At 40.2% G+C, this 17,149-nt stretch overlaps 1 long non-coding RNA gene across 1 annotated transcript; it reads left to right on the top strand.

The window, feature by feature from the left end:
* Positions 1–11,322: 11,322 nt before the first annotated feature.
* Positions 11,323–14,090, top strand: LOC118353759 (uncharacterized). Its single transcript, XR_004813163.2, has 3 exons — positions 11,323–11,451; positions 12,679–12,794; positions 13,976–14,090. It is a non-coding gene; the product is annotated as an uncharacterized LOC118353759 (long non-coding RNA).
* Positions 14,091–17,149: the final 3,059 nt, after the last annotated feature.

The raw sequence follows: 17,149 nt of genomic DNA, 5'->3' as shown, positions 1-17,149 counted from the left end.
TAAACAGTGTCATGTTTATGCTGTCACTTTTAATTTCTCTTAACTAGGATGCAAAAATCAGGCCTAGTCTTTAAACTTCTTTTGCACGCCTTCCAACTGCATAGTTCTGGGCTTATGGTAGCATATGTGCAATCAGATTTTTTGCTTGTGGGTTATTTAAAAGCTTTGGTCTGACAGTGTCATTGAGCATACTTTTACAAGTATACTTGAACTATACTTGTCTTATTATTCATTATGAAGTGGCTAAGTAACTATTTAGAGAATACCCAACAGTGGAAATCTGATTTTAACATGCACTACTGATTTGTGCTAGGTTTTGATCAAATGCAGCTCTGGTCTCTATTAACTCAATGGTTTAAAAGTGGCCTGTCCGTTAGTTTGTTCATTTTTTATTTCCTTGAACTGTTTATGACTGAACACAATTTCAGCTGATTTGTTCTTTGTACTTGTTATCTTGTCATTAAGAGAGAGAGAGAGAGAAAAAAAAAAGAAGAAGAAGAAGAAGGAAAAAAAGAAGGCTGAAAACCCTGAGCTATTAATTTAAATGTGAAGTGTTGACAACTGTAGGGGCCCATGCCAGGATGCCTCAAGGTGGGCCATTTTGCATAAAGAATATTTCGAGTTAAAAGTAATCAAAACCCAGCAGTTGTAGAAAAGCCCTCTGCCTCCCCCTCCAATGCCTATATTTGCATTGGAAAGGACAGACTGTTCCAGGAAAGAGAGCTATTAACAGACTCCCCTTCACCTTATCTGCTTTGTTTTTGAAAACATTTCCTTTGGCCTCCTTGTCTTTCTTCCTTTTGTGTCCTCAGTCCCCTACCTCTCTCCTTAGCCCATATGAGCTTGACATTGCCTCAGTCTTTGGAACTTCTGTCTGTGTCAATTCCCTGTATGTATGCCTATTAAATTTGATTTTCTCCTGTTAATCTGTCTGATGTCCATTTGATTCTAAGTCCAGGCAGAAGAAGCATAGGGCAGGGGAAGTTCTTCCTCCCTGAAACTATTTGCCCATCCAAGGCAAAATGAAGATGCTTTTGGCCTGATTTTGGTGGAATTAGGAATTTTGTGATTGATTGCTACTCTTCGTATTTATGCAGCTTGTGACTTAGGGTGATTTCTATGTGTGTACATAGCTTTGGAACTACTTTCTCATACTGTTGTGCCCAAGATTTCGAATCCGAGAAACCATCAAGGAGCCGACACCGATGCAAGCGCACGAGGGTTTATTAGCAAGCTGGAGCTTGGGTCCAAGTATACCCGACACAGTGGAGCAGGGACTTGGAACCCAAAGTGGGTTACAGCTGGGTTTTTTATAGGCTGGTTTAGGGGATTTTCAGAAGGGGCAGAGGAATTTCTCAAGTTCTGTTTACATTCTGATATGGGGCTTTCAAGGGCATTGAGCTCTGTTCTCATTCTAATATGGGACTTTCTACCACGGGGGTGGGCTCGCTTGTCTTTCTGATATGGGATTCTCTGCCGAGGGCAATTCTGAGCTCTGTTGTCTTTCTGATATGGGATTCCCTGCTGAGGACATTCTGCAGTTTTTCCTGTAAAGTTCAGCTCTTATTCACAGGGGCCTAAGATGGCTGTACTTGTGCTAATGCTAAACTTTAGGTGGAATGGCCTTAATTTTTCTTGGCCTCCACAATACTTGCATCAGAGTACACCAGTCAATAATAATGTCAACATTATATCAAGAAGTAGAGGGCACCTGGGTGGCTCAGCAGTTGAGCATCTGCATTTGGCTCTGGTCGTGATCCCAGGATTATGGGATGGAGTCCCTTCAGGGAGCCCGCTTCTCCCTCTGCCTATGTCTCTGCCTCTCTCTGTGAGTCTCTCATGAATAAATAAATGAAATCTTAAAAAAAAAAAAAAAGAGTAGAGATGGAAGGTTTATCTTCATGATTGGTTAATACATTTTGCTACTCCATGGCTGTCTTCCTTAATGACTGAGATGGCACAATACAAAAATCAGAACCATTAGTAAACTGTTTTCATATTTGACAGGCTGATCAAAATATTTAACATAATCCATTGATTACAACTTCTTTAGGATTCATATACTTAAAGGCAAATGCTATAAAAATCTTATAGATTCTAATGGTTGGTATCATTAAAGATAATGTTTTATTGAAAATGGTAAATAATGTACATTTGCCTCTAATGGGATTAGACCTGAACAACAATAATAACTTTCAAATTAGGCATACTATTACAACAGAGTGGCAAGAGGGCATTTTCTATTTTCATTTAGCTTTCTCTGCTGAGAAAAAAGTTATATACAGTTCAGGGGGAAAAAAATGTGCACTATAGTTAACCACTCACAGGCCAGCCTGTCTTGACTTCTCATTATATATGTACTGGGTCATGTCACCTTTTCCAGTAATTTTTTTTTGAAGATTTTATTTATTTATTCATGAGAGACAGAGAGAGAGAGAGAGAGGCAGAGACAAGAAGAGGGAGAAGCAGTCTCCATGCAGGGAGCCCGACATGGGACTCAATCCTGGGACTCCAGGATCATGCCCCGGGCCAAAGGCAGGCACTAAACCGCTGAGCCACCCAGGGATCCTCCCTTTTCCAATAATCTTAACAGAACTTTGAGTAAAAATCACAATATGATTTGCCTTTAAACCCTAGACAAAAATGAATATTTAGGGATCCCTGGGTGGCGCAGCGGTTTGGCACCTGCCTTTGGCCCAGGGCGCGATCCTGGAGACCCGGGATCAAATCCCATGTCGGGCTGCCGTGCATGGAGCCTGCTTCTCCCTCTGCCTGTGTCTCTGCCTCTCTCTCTCTCTCTCTCTATCATAAATAAATAAAAATTAAAAAAAAATAAATAAAATAAAAAAAATAAAATAAATGAATATTTATATGACTGTCTAAATAAAGCAAACCCTAAAAACTGGATCGGTAATGAAATTTATGTCATTTAACTTAACCATTTGTTGGTTTTTCCAGCAAACAGCTTTAAGCTCTGTTATAAAAAGTTGAATGGAGAAAGTGTACAAATTCTACAACTAATTTAGGTAGAAGTGATGCATATATAATTATTTGAAAATATTTCATTTTAAACTGGTTATTTCTAATGTGTCATAAGACTATTGTATTTAATTTTAGTAAGAATTTTTATAGGTAACCTTACATATTTTAAGAAATTTGAATTTGATCCCATATTAAAATATTCTATATTAACATTTTCAAGTGCAAACAAATTCAAATAATTACACAGGGAATACACATATACCTGTTATCTAGATTCCATAATTAACATTTACCATAGTTGCTTATCACATTCATCTATCCATTAATCCATCCTTTTCCCATTAATCCATCTTATTTTTAAATGTACTTTAAGTTGCAGAGATCAGAAAAACTCACCCCTAATGTTAAATTTTAGTCCCTTGTACTCTTCTATAAAAGTAAAGTCCCGATCGCCTGCACAGGGATAGGCAGTTGATATTCAATGGGGAATCAAGCAGTTTGTGCTGTAGGCTAGGGTTCAGCAAACCACAACCCATGTGCTAAATCTGGATCACTATCTGTGTTACTAAATTTCTATTGGAATTAATCCCCCCCGCCCGGGGCACCTGGGTGGCTCAGTGGTTGAGTATCTGCCTCTGGCTCAGGTCATGATCCCTGGGTCCTGGGATTGACTCCCGCATCAGGCTCCTCCCAGAGAGCCTGCTCCTCCCTCTGCCTCTCTCTGTGTGTCTTTCATGAATAAATAAATAAAATCTTTTTCTAAAAAAAGGAATTTAGCCACCCCCATTTACCTATTGACCTATTGTTTATAGCTGCTCTTGCACTTCAGGGATAGAGTTGTAGCAGAGTCCATGCAGCCCACAAAGCCTAAAATATTATCTGGCCCTTTTATCAAGTTTGCTGACCCCTCTTCTTGCTGAACTCTATCTCTCAGTGCCCCTGTGGACTATAGCTAATTTTTTTTTTTTTTTTTTTACCAAATTAGAACTTAGGTTTCCTCATGTTCAAAACATAGAATGGATGTATTGATCTGAGACTGTAACTCTCTAATTTTTTTTTTTTTCGGTTCACCTTTCCTGTATTTCTTCCTCTTGCTCTTCCCATTAGTGAGTCTTTGAACTTCCCTTGCTCCATTTCATGTTTATTGGTAGAGTTGCTTATCCTGGAGTTAATTCAACATGGATCCTGGCATTCAAACTGAAATTCAAATTTAATCAAAATATTCTCTGAAACTTGAGGTCAGTTTATATTTTTTACAAGCAAGGACATTCTTCATAGCCACATCTGCAGTTTCTCTCAATTTAATACTAGAATTCTGACCTATGCACAATAAAGTGTTCTATAACTCTCACCATATTAACTATTGTGCAATTATGGGGGAAAAGTCAGAATTGTTATATAAGCCTACTTACAAATCATCTCTCTCAATTAACATGTTTCCAGAATACCTCTTAGTGCTTAATATCAAATTTGTAGAACTCTCAATGTAACATTTTTCGGCAAATTTTTATATTTCTATCCCTAAGATTTAATACATTTAGTAAAAAGGAGGTGCTTAAATCTTGAATAATAAGTAAAAGGTATTCTAAATTGCAATGAAGATGGGTGCCTGGGTAGTTTAGTTGGTTAAGTGTCTGCCTTCAGCCCAAGTCATGATACCAGGGACCTGGGATCAAGCCCCACCCAGTCTGGCTCCCTGTTCAGTGGGGAGTTTGCTTCTGCCTCTCACTCTGCCCCTCTTCACTCCACATGTTCTTTCTCTCTCAAATTAAAAAAAAAAATCTTTTCTTTTTAAAGATTTTATTTATTTATTCATGATAGTCACACAGAGAGAAACAGAGAGGCAGAGACACAGGCAGAGGGAGAAGCAGGCTCCATGCAGGGAGCCCGACGTGGGATTCGATCCCGGGTCTCCAGGATTGCGCCCCCGGCCAAAGGCAGGTGCCAAACCGCTGCGCCACCCAGGGATCCCCCCCCCAAAAAAAATCTTTAAAAAAGATTGCAGTGAAGAGGATCTGTCCCTTAGATATTCATGGTATTAAGAGTGGAATCATAGTCTCAAACTCAGATATTCATGGTATTAAGAGTGGAATCATAGTCTCAAACTCAGTGTGACCCACTCTCTATTATTCATTTGCTATGACAGAATTTCCACAGAACCTGTCATATTTAGATGTTTTTGCTTAACTGAACAAAACTGTAAGTAAGGAAGGAAAGGGAGAGAGGCATTACAAAGGAAGAGAAGAAAATACTATATATATGTTAACTGTTCACCACATTAACTGTATTAGTTGATGATTACAAAAAAAATGGAGGATTTGACATACCAATATAATTATATGTCCAGCTTGGTATGGTTTCATTACATTTTCTTTCTTACTTTTTTTTTTTTAAAGATTCTATTTATTTATTCATATGAGACACAGAGAGAGAGAGGCAGAGACACAGACAGAGGGAGAAGCAGGCTCCTCACAGGGAGCTTGATGTGGGACTCAATCCCCAGACCCGGGATCACGCCCTGAGCCAAAGGCACATAGATGCTCAACTGCTGAGCTACCCAGGCATCCCTCATTACATTTTCTAAAACTGAGTTTGGGTTAGATGTGAAATGTTTTCTATTTTGCCCATTTAAACTAACAGGAGGCCAAATAAATGAATAAATAAAATAACTGGAGGCCTAAAGAAATAAAGTAATTGGAGGCCAACCAAATTGGTCTGTATATGTCACTGATTACAACTAAAAACTGGACAGAAAAAGCACTTAAGGAATCTCAAGTGTCAAGTAGAGCAGGTAGATTGAGGATGAAAATGAAAACCTGAATGGAAATTAATTTTTTCTCACCACTCTGCCCTAAAGGAGATTTCAGTCACATGGAATTGTACAACAGTGTAAAAGGTTAGAACTCTAAAAGAACTTCATTTTCCAGCCAGGCAAATCCAAAAACGAGGTGGGAGGGTGCTTAAAGTTGGGGTATGTGGGAAATGTTCCAGAGAAGAACCTGGAAAAGAGAAGCTCCTAAATCAACAGATTGAAACAACATAAATTCCAGGCTGAGTCTTAAGCTGTTAATAAGCAGAACAGACCCAGAGAAGTGTAGCAAAGGCTTCAAGAAGTTTACCGTATCAACAACTGCCTAAGTACTTGACTAGCCTCTGAGTAGCAAATGTGGCAGACCCAAGAAACACTTGAAAAGAAGTTGGAAAACTTCATGGATATGAGGACCACCTCATACAGAAGGTGACACAGAACTTGCGCTCTAAAACTAACTGGGTTGACTTCCAACTAAAAACACAGAAAAGCAACATTCTTCAAAGAGAATTTCATAGCATAGTGTTAACAATATCCAAGACATGGTCCAAGTTTGCATGGTGTTATAAGTTGTAGAAGTGCCAGTAAATAATATCCTCCAGACTGACAAAGCACTTTAAGACTGAAAAATGGGGCCACCTGGGTGGCTCAGTGGTTGAGCATCTGCCTTTGGCTTGGGTCATGATCCTGGGGTCCTGGAATGGTGTCTCGTGTGGGGCTCCCCATGGGGAGCTTGCTTCTCCCTCTGCCTATGTCTCTGCCTCTCTATGTCTCTCATGAATAAATGAATATTTTTTTAAAAAAAAGACTGAAAAATGAAGCAAGCCACTCCATACCATTTATGGAGTTTCATTGAGGGTAACTTAATGATGGGATTCGGGGCAGACTGATGTTCCAGGTGATATGTAGCTATTTGCTATCTTTATTCTCAAGTCTGGACCTCCATCTCCAGCTTTTGTAGAGTGATGTGCATGATGGTGAGGTCACGAAGTAGTTTTCTAAAGTGGTGCCTTCTGTACACTGGAGGATCTCTACTGATCACCCCAAGTGATGCCTTCTGCATGCCACTTTAGGGAAGATGAGGACAAACATTCCCATGTTCTGGTCATGGTATGTATTAGCCCCCATGGGGCCTGGAACATGTGGCCCCAAGGGAAGTCACTGTGTGGGCATGAACAAGATGTAAGGTCAAAGATGGAGTCAGTGCTGTCAGCCTCCTACACTCTGCCCCTGACCTCTGTGGCCTGTACCACCCTTACATGCCATTCTTCCACTATAACCCTAGAGCCAGCTATCAGCAAAAGCATCCCCATGCCACAGCTGCAATAATATAAGACCAAAGAAAATGCTTAGAACTGTATTGTTCCTCAGTGATTGTGAACTACAACATGAGTGGTAGCCCTTGACGTTAAGAAGTTTTCTGATACAACAGTGGGGAAGAACAACAGTGTAAGGCTAGGGGTGATAAATGTTTCACAGGAAGTCCCAGTGAGCCAATACCCATCCCGGCTTAGGTATTTTCTATACCTATACCTTAGGTATGTCTATATTGTACACAGGCATCTCAGTTGGCACCCAAACTAACAGTCCTACCTCAGTACCAAGTGTCAGAGGTTCAGAAGCAGATATTTGCGTGTGTTGGGCACTGACCCATGTAGAAATAGGGGTTTAGAATAATACTGGAGGTGAGACCTTGGCTCCAAGGGATAAGAATATCAAGCTACTTGGCGGGGGGGGGGGGGGGGGGGGGGGGGGGAAGGGGCGGTTCTCCAAGCTAATTTCCAATGAACTCAAGTCTTACCAGGTGGGAGGTTTTGTGGCAACTGCAAAACAAATCCCTCCCAAATGATAAGCCTCAAACCTGACAAGACCTGCAACCATAGCACTGGAGCCTTTAAGAAAGTCTCTGGTTGAGGACCCTGGGTGGCTCAGTTGGCTAAATGTCTGCCTTCGGCTCAGGTCATGATCCTAGGGTCCTGGGATCAAGCCCCATGTTGGGCTCCTTGCTCAAGCAGGGGAGTCTGCTTCTCTCGCTCCCTCTGCCTTTCTCCCCTGCTCATGCTCGCTCTATCACTGTCAAATAAATACAATCTTTTTTCTTTTTTAAACAAAAGTCTGGTTGGTAAGAACCCTAATCCCACTGGCTTCTCTTTTTAACCAAGGCATATAAAGGGCTTAATGTCTTCATAAGATGGGGAATATAAAAGGTCTCCTGTAGCCCAATAAACAAAAGCCTGTAATTCCTTCACCATTTTACGGATTGGCAAAGCTTGTAGTTTATGTGACTGCCTCCAGCATCACATTTGTCTTACCCAATCAGATGATGCCTAGGAGCTATCATTATTGAGCCGGCCCTTGAATCTTCTCGTATTTACCTCCCATCCTCATGACTTTAAATATGCCTGTAATAATGTGACTGCTACAGATAAGGAGGATAAATTATCACAAGTTAACATAACGTCATCTAAACAATGATGAAGCACCATCTCCTCTGGTAATACCCATTTTTCCAAATCTCTAGCTACCATTCCTTTTTTTTTTTTTTAAGATTTTATTTATTTATTCATGATAGACATAGAGAGAGAGAGAGAGGCAGAGACACAGGCAGAGGGAGAAGCAGGCTCCATGCAGGGAGCCCAATGTGGGACTTGATCCTGGGACTCTAGGATCACAACCTGGGCCGAAGGCAGGCACTGGACCCCTGAGCCACCCAAGGATCCTCTCTAGCTACCATTCCATGACCAATGGTAGGACCATGAAAGTACCCTTGGGGTAACTTCTGGAAGACCCACAGTCTTCAACTCCATGTGAAGGTGAATTGGTCTTGGGATGCACATCCTAATAAAATGCTGAAAAAAGTGTTAGAAGGTCCAGTATATAATGATGTCTTAATAGATGCCATGGTTTTTTCTAACAATAAAACTATACTGAGCACCATGGCACAGATGGACAGAGTAACTTTATAGAGTTCCCTATACTCTATTGTCATTGGCCAGGTTCCATTACATTTCTTTATAGGCAAAACTGGACTATTGGAGCTCTGAGCAGGCATGGTTACTCCTATCTTTTCTAATTCTCCAAAGGTGGCAATAATCTCATTATGTCCCACAGGTAGCTTACCTTGTTTGAGGTTTATTACTCTCGGGGAACCAGTGGCTGTATAGGTTCCCACTTTGCATGACTCACAATGATGGGTTTCACTACTTGGGTATGCAACCTGAATTTACCTGTTGTTGTACTTAGATCCAGGTCCTATAAAATATAGAGGCCCGGGCAGCCCCGGTGTCTCAGCGGTTTAGCACCGCCTTCAGCCGGTGGTGTGATCCTGGAGACCTGGGATTGAGTCCCACGTCGTCGGGCTCCCTGCGTGGAGCCTGCTTCTCCCTCTGCCTGTGTCTCTGCCTCTCTCTCTCTCTCTCTGTGTCTGTCATGAATAAATACATAAATGATCTTTTAAACAAATAAATAAATAAAATAAAATATAGAGGCCCAAAATACACTCAGGTATGGAGGAAATATGCAGGGAGGGAGCCTGCTGATCTATAGTTTGTCTGACTTTGGTAATTTGTTCCCTGTAACTTTTTTTCCTTTTTTTTTAAGATTTTATTTATTTGTTAATGAGAGACACACAGAGAGGGAGAGTCAAATTGGGTTGTTTGTCTCTTATTTTCTCTCAGGTCCCAGTTAATATTAGATCTTGCCACAATTGTTTATGACAGACCTTAGCAGGCCCCCTTTCTGCCATTTTACTGTCAGCAGGATCCTTTGTTTTTCTACCCATCTATTTCCTTTATGACAGATTCGGTTTCACTTGAGTCAGCCACCATAGCTGCTACTGTAGCAGTGGGCCAATTAACCATTAGGAGCAAGGGCAAACACTAAAACCTCAACCATGCCCCTGGAGCTCACTGTAAGATATAGTCTTTCATACCAGAGAAAGATAATTCTTAGTTTGGGCTTCCTAAATGCTGTCTGCAAATGGCCCTCATTCCCAGTTCACGTGTAATTTCCTAGAGTTCTTGCATAGAGGTCCAGTGCAATGGAAGGGAGGAAACGTCCCCCTGCCAGACCAGATTAGCCCGATGCTAACTAACATTTATCCATTCAAAATAGCCAAGTACTTGTGATTCTCACCAATGCCTGTGGCACAGAACTCCTGCCGCAAGGCACATCAAGCAGTGTCTGAGGCCATCTTCGACATCTCAAACTCATTTAACATAATGCCATCTCTTCCACAATCCCACAGTCACAATACCCAAGCTGCCACCCCTTCTAGGCCCCTTTGCTCAAAGTGGCTGGTTAGTTCCACCAATTCGGTGGCAGACTACGTCCTCATAATCATTTTCTGACCAGTGAGAACCTCTTCTCTAACATCGACAGATTCACATGTGATCTGGGTCTCTGTCTGAATTAAAGGGCATGCCTGTAAGTAAATCATTCTCCTCCTCCAGGACAACATCTTCTCCATCAGAGTCACCATCCCAGGGATCCCATGCCCCAGGGTCCCATCTCCCTTGGAACAGAACAGCTCTCACCCTAGGAGATGGCAGTCTGCACCCATGCATCTTTGCCATCCCACATCCCAGTCTGTAAGTTTTCCTCCTGCTGTTGGATTCTCCCAGACACAATGTTTGCATTAGAGGAACATTACACTCCCTCAATCCCCTCTCCCAATCCAGTGCTTCTGGAGTGTGCTCCAATGCTCTCCCTACTCACAACCCCCTTCCAGTAACGGTGCAGCACAGAAATCAATGGCTAAGCATCATTGCAAGAGTTGGTTCACTTTCCCTTCTCCATCCCCTAGTTTCACATGAAATATCTAACAATACCTTGCGGGTTTTCAGGTTGTCCCTGTACTTGCACACTGGCCTGAAACACTCAAAAAACATGACCAACTCCCCATGTGGCTGGCCAACTTGGGATTTCCCCAACAGCTAGCTTCCCTTCCCCCTCCGGGGACAATGAGCCTTACCCCAGGAGGGTTCCTTTACCCATGCTCGGTTCATTTTTAGTTTCTGGGTTGCCTCACCAATTGTTAGAAGGTAGAGCAGGATCAGTAAAGTGTCCTCCATAATGTTGTTTTTTGAATATATCAGTGAGGTTTGGTTGGGTTTTAGAGCCAATGACCAAGAAAGAATTCTTGAGATGTCTTCAGTGCAAAATGGTGGTTTTATTAAAGCACAGGGAACAGGACCCATGGGCAGAAAGCACTGCTGCTGGCTGCTGCTCCTGCTGCCCTGGCATTATTAGGAGCAAATGATTATATACATTGGGGCTGGGGGAAGTAAAAATAAGGGAAGTTCCAAGAGGATCTTCATATGCTAAAAAAGACACAGGATACCAGAAGCCTTGTTATTGTCAATCCAAGGCTGTCTTTCTCCCTAGCAAAGCAGTAACATTAAGACACTTAGGAGCTTCCTCAGGAATATTATATTGTGCCTGCCTCAAGTATTTGTCAATGGGCTGCAGGTTATATAGACATTTAATTTCATCTACTTTCTTTTTGCCTTTGTTTCCTACATCACTCCAGACTGAGAAGGCCCTTTGTGACCCAAAACGAAGCAAGCTACTCAGCAAGCCACTACATACCACGTACACAATTTAACCCAGGGTAACTTTCTGACAAGGAGAACTTTGCAGACCGTTTAGCCAAAACACAGGTAATCTCCGCCCCTATTCTCTGCCAAGTGCAGCTCTTAATCTCCAGCTTTTATAGAGTGAGGGGCATGGTGGGGAGGTCATGGGGTAGCTATCTAAAGTGACACTGTCTGTGTGCCAGTTATCTCTACTAGCTGTGTAACATGGAGCCTTCTGTGTGCCACTTTAGGGGAAAATTAGAACAAGCCTTACCACATTCCAGGCAGAGCACACCCTAACCTCCATGGGACCTAAAACAAATAGCTCTGAGGGAGGTCATTGCTGGGGCATGAACAAGATGCAGAGCCAAAGATGGAGTCAGTGTTGTCAGCACTCTTACACTTGGCATGCAAAGAACTAGAAAAATCTGATTAAATTTAAGGGGAAAGACCATTGACAGATGCCAGCTGTGCGATGACACAGACACTGGGATTATCAAAGATTTAAAACAGATTATCATAACCACGTTCAATGTTCCATGAGGTAGTGGTGAACATACTTGAAATGAAAATAAAGATATACATTATTGGTAGAAAGCTTAGAACTCTAAAAAAGACTTTGATGGCAATTTCAGAACTGAAAAACATGTGAAATTAAAAAGAAATCATTAAATGTGCTCAATAATATATTAAAGATAAAGATGACAGAGGAAAGTGTGAATGTAAAGACAACAGTAGAAATCATATAACCTGAAGGATAGAAAAACAACGGGAAAAAACAACTCAAGGATCTGTGGAACAATAAAATAATTGTGAATGTGTTTGTGCTGACATTTTCTTTTTATTTTTTTTAAGATCTTATTTATTTATTTGAGAGAGCAAGCACCCAAAGGGTATGTAGGGGGGAGAGTAGGAGAAGCAGATTCCCCACTGAGATCATGACCTGAGCCAAAGGCAGATGCTTAACTGACTAAGCCACCCATGAGCCCTTGTGTTGACATTTTCATATAGAACACCTGGTTTCAGAGATGGCTTACTGCTAAGTAAGCCCACTGAACTAGACTTCTAATTGAGTTTTAACCTTTGAAATTATCTTTTTATAAAACTTTCATAAGACTACTATGAAATATTCTTTAACAATCTTCACCTCAATTAACTATTCTTGCTCTCATTTCATTAATTTTGTCACTGATTCAAAAGTATTCACTGAGTACTTCCTGCCAGAATTAATGTGATCTTATATTACATATATGATATATATAGCTTGGAAAACGTGGTATGTTTTATTATCTTATTTATCTCTTATTATAGGAAAGACCTTTTGTCAACTTAAAATTGAAAGGATGCCTGGGGATATAGAGATTTTGCCACTGCTAATGTTCAAACTTAGGTTGGCTTTGGCAGCAAGAGTGTACAAAACATGTCAGGTAAGTATTGCGTTTTTTTAATAATAAATTTATTTTTTATTGGTGTTCAATTTGCCAACATACAGAATAACACCCAGAGCTCATCCCGTCAAGTGCCCCCCTCAGTGCCTGTCACCCATATAAATAACTCATGTAATTGGGATGAACTTCATGCAAATATGTGAGGTCAAATATTTATCTAAATAATTTATTATGAAGGGAGCCAGTACAATGTTGAGATTAATTTAAAAGTAAAATTGAGGAGCTACGCAGAAGTCATATTAAAAGGAATGGATACAATTCCTAGAGTATATAGACAATTGGTTATTGACTTACAAGGTCATATAATCTATAACATCTGGGTTATCCTTTCTGCCAATTATTGGCACCTATACTAAATGAAAATCCATAATTTAACATGTAACATCATGTCTGGGAACATTAATCAATAGTAAACAGTAAGTCAAATACAGTTTACTCTCCTAAATAGCCTTTAGGTGGACCTGTGACTCTATGATACTGGAAGGACATTAACCACCCCTTCCATTTATTTTTCTCTAATATTGGATAATATTAGAGACACACACACACACACAAACCCCAGATAAGAGGAATGCCAAGTATTTTGCAAAGCTTTAAAGCGCAAATCGAAATAAGTAGAAATGTGAAGTTATTTAATTTATATGAAAATGTGGTGTTTATAAACACAAAACCAATATGTGGTAGGCGGAATTCTAATACGGACTCTGCAATTCCCCTCCTCCCCATATGTGTACATGCTCTGTTTTATCCCTTCCCTTTAAAATATGTGTAGGATTTGTAAATATGATGAGATTTCTCTCCTTGATTACCTGGTATCACAAAGGTGAAGAGATTTTGCATATGTAATCAAGGTTCTGAATACACTGTCTTTGATTTAATCAAAAGTGAGATTATCCTGACTGAGCTTGACTTAATCAAGAAAGTCCTTTCAAAGAGGATTCAGGTCTTTCCTGAAGAGAGGAATTTAGAGCAAGAGAGATTCAAATGAGAGTCTTCTGCTGGTCTTAAAGAAGCAAATGCCATATTGTGAGCTGACTATGGAGATGGCCATATGGCAAAGAGTTGAGGGCAATCTCCAGCAACTGAGCATGGCCCCTGGCTGACAGCAAGAAAATGGAGACTCTGTCCTCTAACCACATGGAACCAAATTCTGCCAACAGCTTGAGTAAAGTTTGGAAATGGATTCATCCTTCGTCATGTTTCCAGATAAGACTGCATTCCAGACAACACCTTGATTTCAGTCTTGTGAAACCCTGAGCAGAGGACCAGGTAAAGTAGATCTGTACGTCTGACCTACATAAAACTGGGGGGGAAAAAAAAGAAAAAAATATATAATGTTTTAACCGGTAAATTTGTGGTGAGTTGTTACACAGCAATAGAAAACTAATATACAAGCTAATAAATTTTAAGGCTGGTGTCTTCTCCATAAAGCCAATACTTTTGTAAGTACACCAGGGTGGTATATCTCAACACATAACAAAATAAATACATTCCAACAAGCGATTTCTTAGCATTTTCAAATATCTGTTAAAATTATGAGTCATCCAGAGCATCAGATGATTCTTTCATTTTGATGTCTTCAATGAATCATATTCTAAATTTAACCCTGGGCTTAAACTTTTAACCAAATAATTTTATTCTCACATATAGAAGAAAGAAAAACATATTTCAGTTTGTGCTTGAGTTATGAGGTAACTCCCGAGGAAGATAAGATTTATTTATTTTTTTTAATGACAACTGCTCTGAGTTGAGTTCTGTGGAAAGCAGACCCTGAGATGATGTTTACCAGGTAGGAGTTTAGTGAGGGCTACCTTTAGACCAACACATGTAGAAGGAAAGGGAAGGAGGCAGGATTGGAGAGATGGAAGTGAGGCTGCAAGGCAGTCCCAAAGACAGCCTTTTTTTTTTTTTTTTTTTGAGATTTTATTTATTCACTTTAGAGAGAGAGGGAGTGTGCACTCGCACACACAAGACTGAGCACGAGCAGGGGGCAGAGCAGAGGGAGAGGGACAAGCAGACTCCTGCCGAGCAGAACTGGAGAGCAGCTGGATCCCAGGACCCCAGGATCATCACCTGAGCCGAAACCAAGAATCAGAGGCTCAAGCCACCCAGGCGGCCCCCAAAGACAGCTCTGACCAAGCCACGAGTACATATATTGCTAGAATATGTACTACTAGGTATCTTTAGATTTGCCTAGAGTAGGGCTGATATGGCCAGGAATTTACACATCTATATTGACCTGATATTTGATGTGTAGATCCTTCTGGAAAGGGATGCAATCTTAGAGGAGGTAAGTCTTTACTCAGATATAAGCTTCTACTAGTTTTTATGTAATTGTTTCTGAATGCATCCATCTCCCCCCCCCCCCCCCCCCCCCCCCCCCGCGCCGCCCCAACGTAATTTATCAAAAACTACTTTTGGGCAGTCCAGGTGGCTCAGCGGTTTAGCGCTGCCTTCTGCCCGGGCGTGATCCTGGAGACCCGGGATCCAGTCCCACGATGGGCTCCCTGCATGGAGCCTGCTTCTCCCTCTGCCTGTGTCTCTGCCTCTCTCTCTGTGTGTGTCTCTCATGAATAAATGAATAAAATATTAAAAAAAAGAAAAACTACTTTATTTTATTTAAAGATTTTATTCATTTATTCATGAGAGACATAGAGAGAAGAGAAGTGGAGACACAGGCAGAGGGAGAACCAGGCTCCATGCAGGGAGCCTGACGTGGGACTCAATCCTGGGACTCCAGGATCACGCCCTGGGCCGAGGGCAGGTGCTTAACCTCTAAGCCACCCGGGCATCCCGGAAAACTACTTTATAAGATGTTAGGTTAGGAACTGTATCCTACCTTTATTCTTACATGCTGATACTGACTTCTGAAATGCATATCAGAGATATTCCTCATAATAACAAAATTTAGTAGCCCTATTTAGAGATAGTATGTACATTGAGACAAATAAAACGCCATGTCAAAGATCACTGATTCAACACTTTTAGGTCTGCCCTTTCTAAATTGCCAATGTCTAGTATCTAGGATAAAAAAAAATGTAATTAGAGAACTGATTATCTTAACTTGCACTTCAGGATCTAGAAAGGAAAAAAAGTACGTGAACTGAAAGTCTGTTGCTATTCATGCCTTTTGACATTTATTTCAAATGTCGAAACTTATCTTTCTTCATATTATCACTGCTTCTATTCATTTTTAGTCAAAATAATCAAGTAAGCAAGGCTATTGAGAAATCTGATTTTCAGAGAAATTGATTGTGCAATATGCTTTACATGCATAGCAACTTGGTGCATAGCAGTTGAAAAGTAGATAATCTGCAGAATTTCATGTCAATGTTTACACTTTAAAGAGCAGGATCTCAGAATTCACTGGCAGTTTTTCAAACTGTGATTTTTCTTCTGTCTATTAAAATGTATCAGAAGTAACTTTAGTACTGGTGTCACTTTAGAAAATAGCCTCAGAAGGTTTTAACTACTGGCATTTTATGTCATTCCCATCTTTTAAATAAGAAATTAGAAAATAAAATTACTGGTCTGAATACAAGCACACAGTGAACCCCTATTATTATGTTCTTTGTCCTTTAAAAATTGGCTTATAATAATAACTTTGAATCCCCTGTTCCTATAATGATCTTAATATTTACTGATTTTATTCTTTAGATGTATATTTTCATTAAAAATATGTACATAAAAAATATGTACATAAAAACCACTAAGTAAAAAAAGAAAAACTCAAATTAACCAAGCAAAAATAAACAAACTCACTCAGTGATTCTTGAGGCACTAAAATATCTTTTTGTCTTGTTTAGTTTTGTTTATTTAGCCCATTTTGTAACTGTCTAACAAGGACTGTTATTATAGGGCTGGCATTTCAGTCCCCTGTTGCATTCTGTTTATTGTCAGTGATAGCAATATTATTGCTGTGCAACAGTTTACTCATCTGTGATTGCTAGAGCACCCTGTCCCCTTTTTGTCCTCTCTTCATATTCCATCTGCTCATTACCCACATTTGATTCAGTGTTTTCCAGAAGACTTAATTTGTCTTTTCCAAAATAGAGAAACACATTTTACCCCAGCAAATGTCTTGCAAACTTTTTTGGGAAGATTCTGTTTTATTTTATTTTATTTTTTAAATCAATGATATATTGGATCCATACTGAAATCTGTCTTTAGGGTTTTTCTGTAATGCCTTCCTCTCCTAGGTGCTAATACCTGCTTTCGTAACTGATTAGGGTATAATCTTTTGATGTTAATTACTATTCTAGAAAAAAATGTAGTTACACTTTCCAACTATGAAATGCAGAGGAATGTTGTTTTCTTATCATCATTAAAGCAGC

The sequence above is a fragment of the Canis lupus genome, chromosome X (genome assembly GCF_003254725.2).
Source record: "Canis lupus dingo isolate Sandy chromosome X, ASM325472v2, whole genome shotgun sequence".
Taxonomy (NCBI): domain Eukaryota; kingdom Metazoa; phylum Chordata; class Mammalia; order Carnivora; family Canidae; genus Canis; species Canis lupus.
This window is presented reverse-complemented; position numbering and strand designations above follow the sequence as displayed.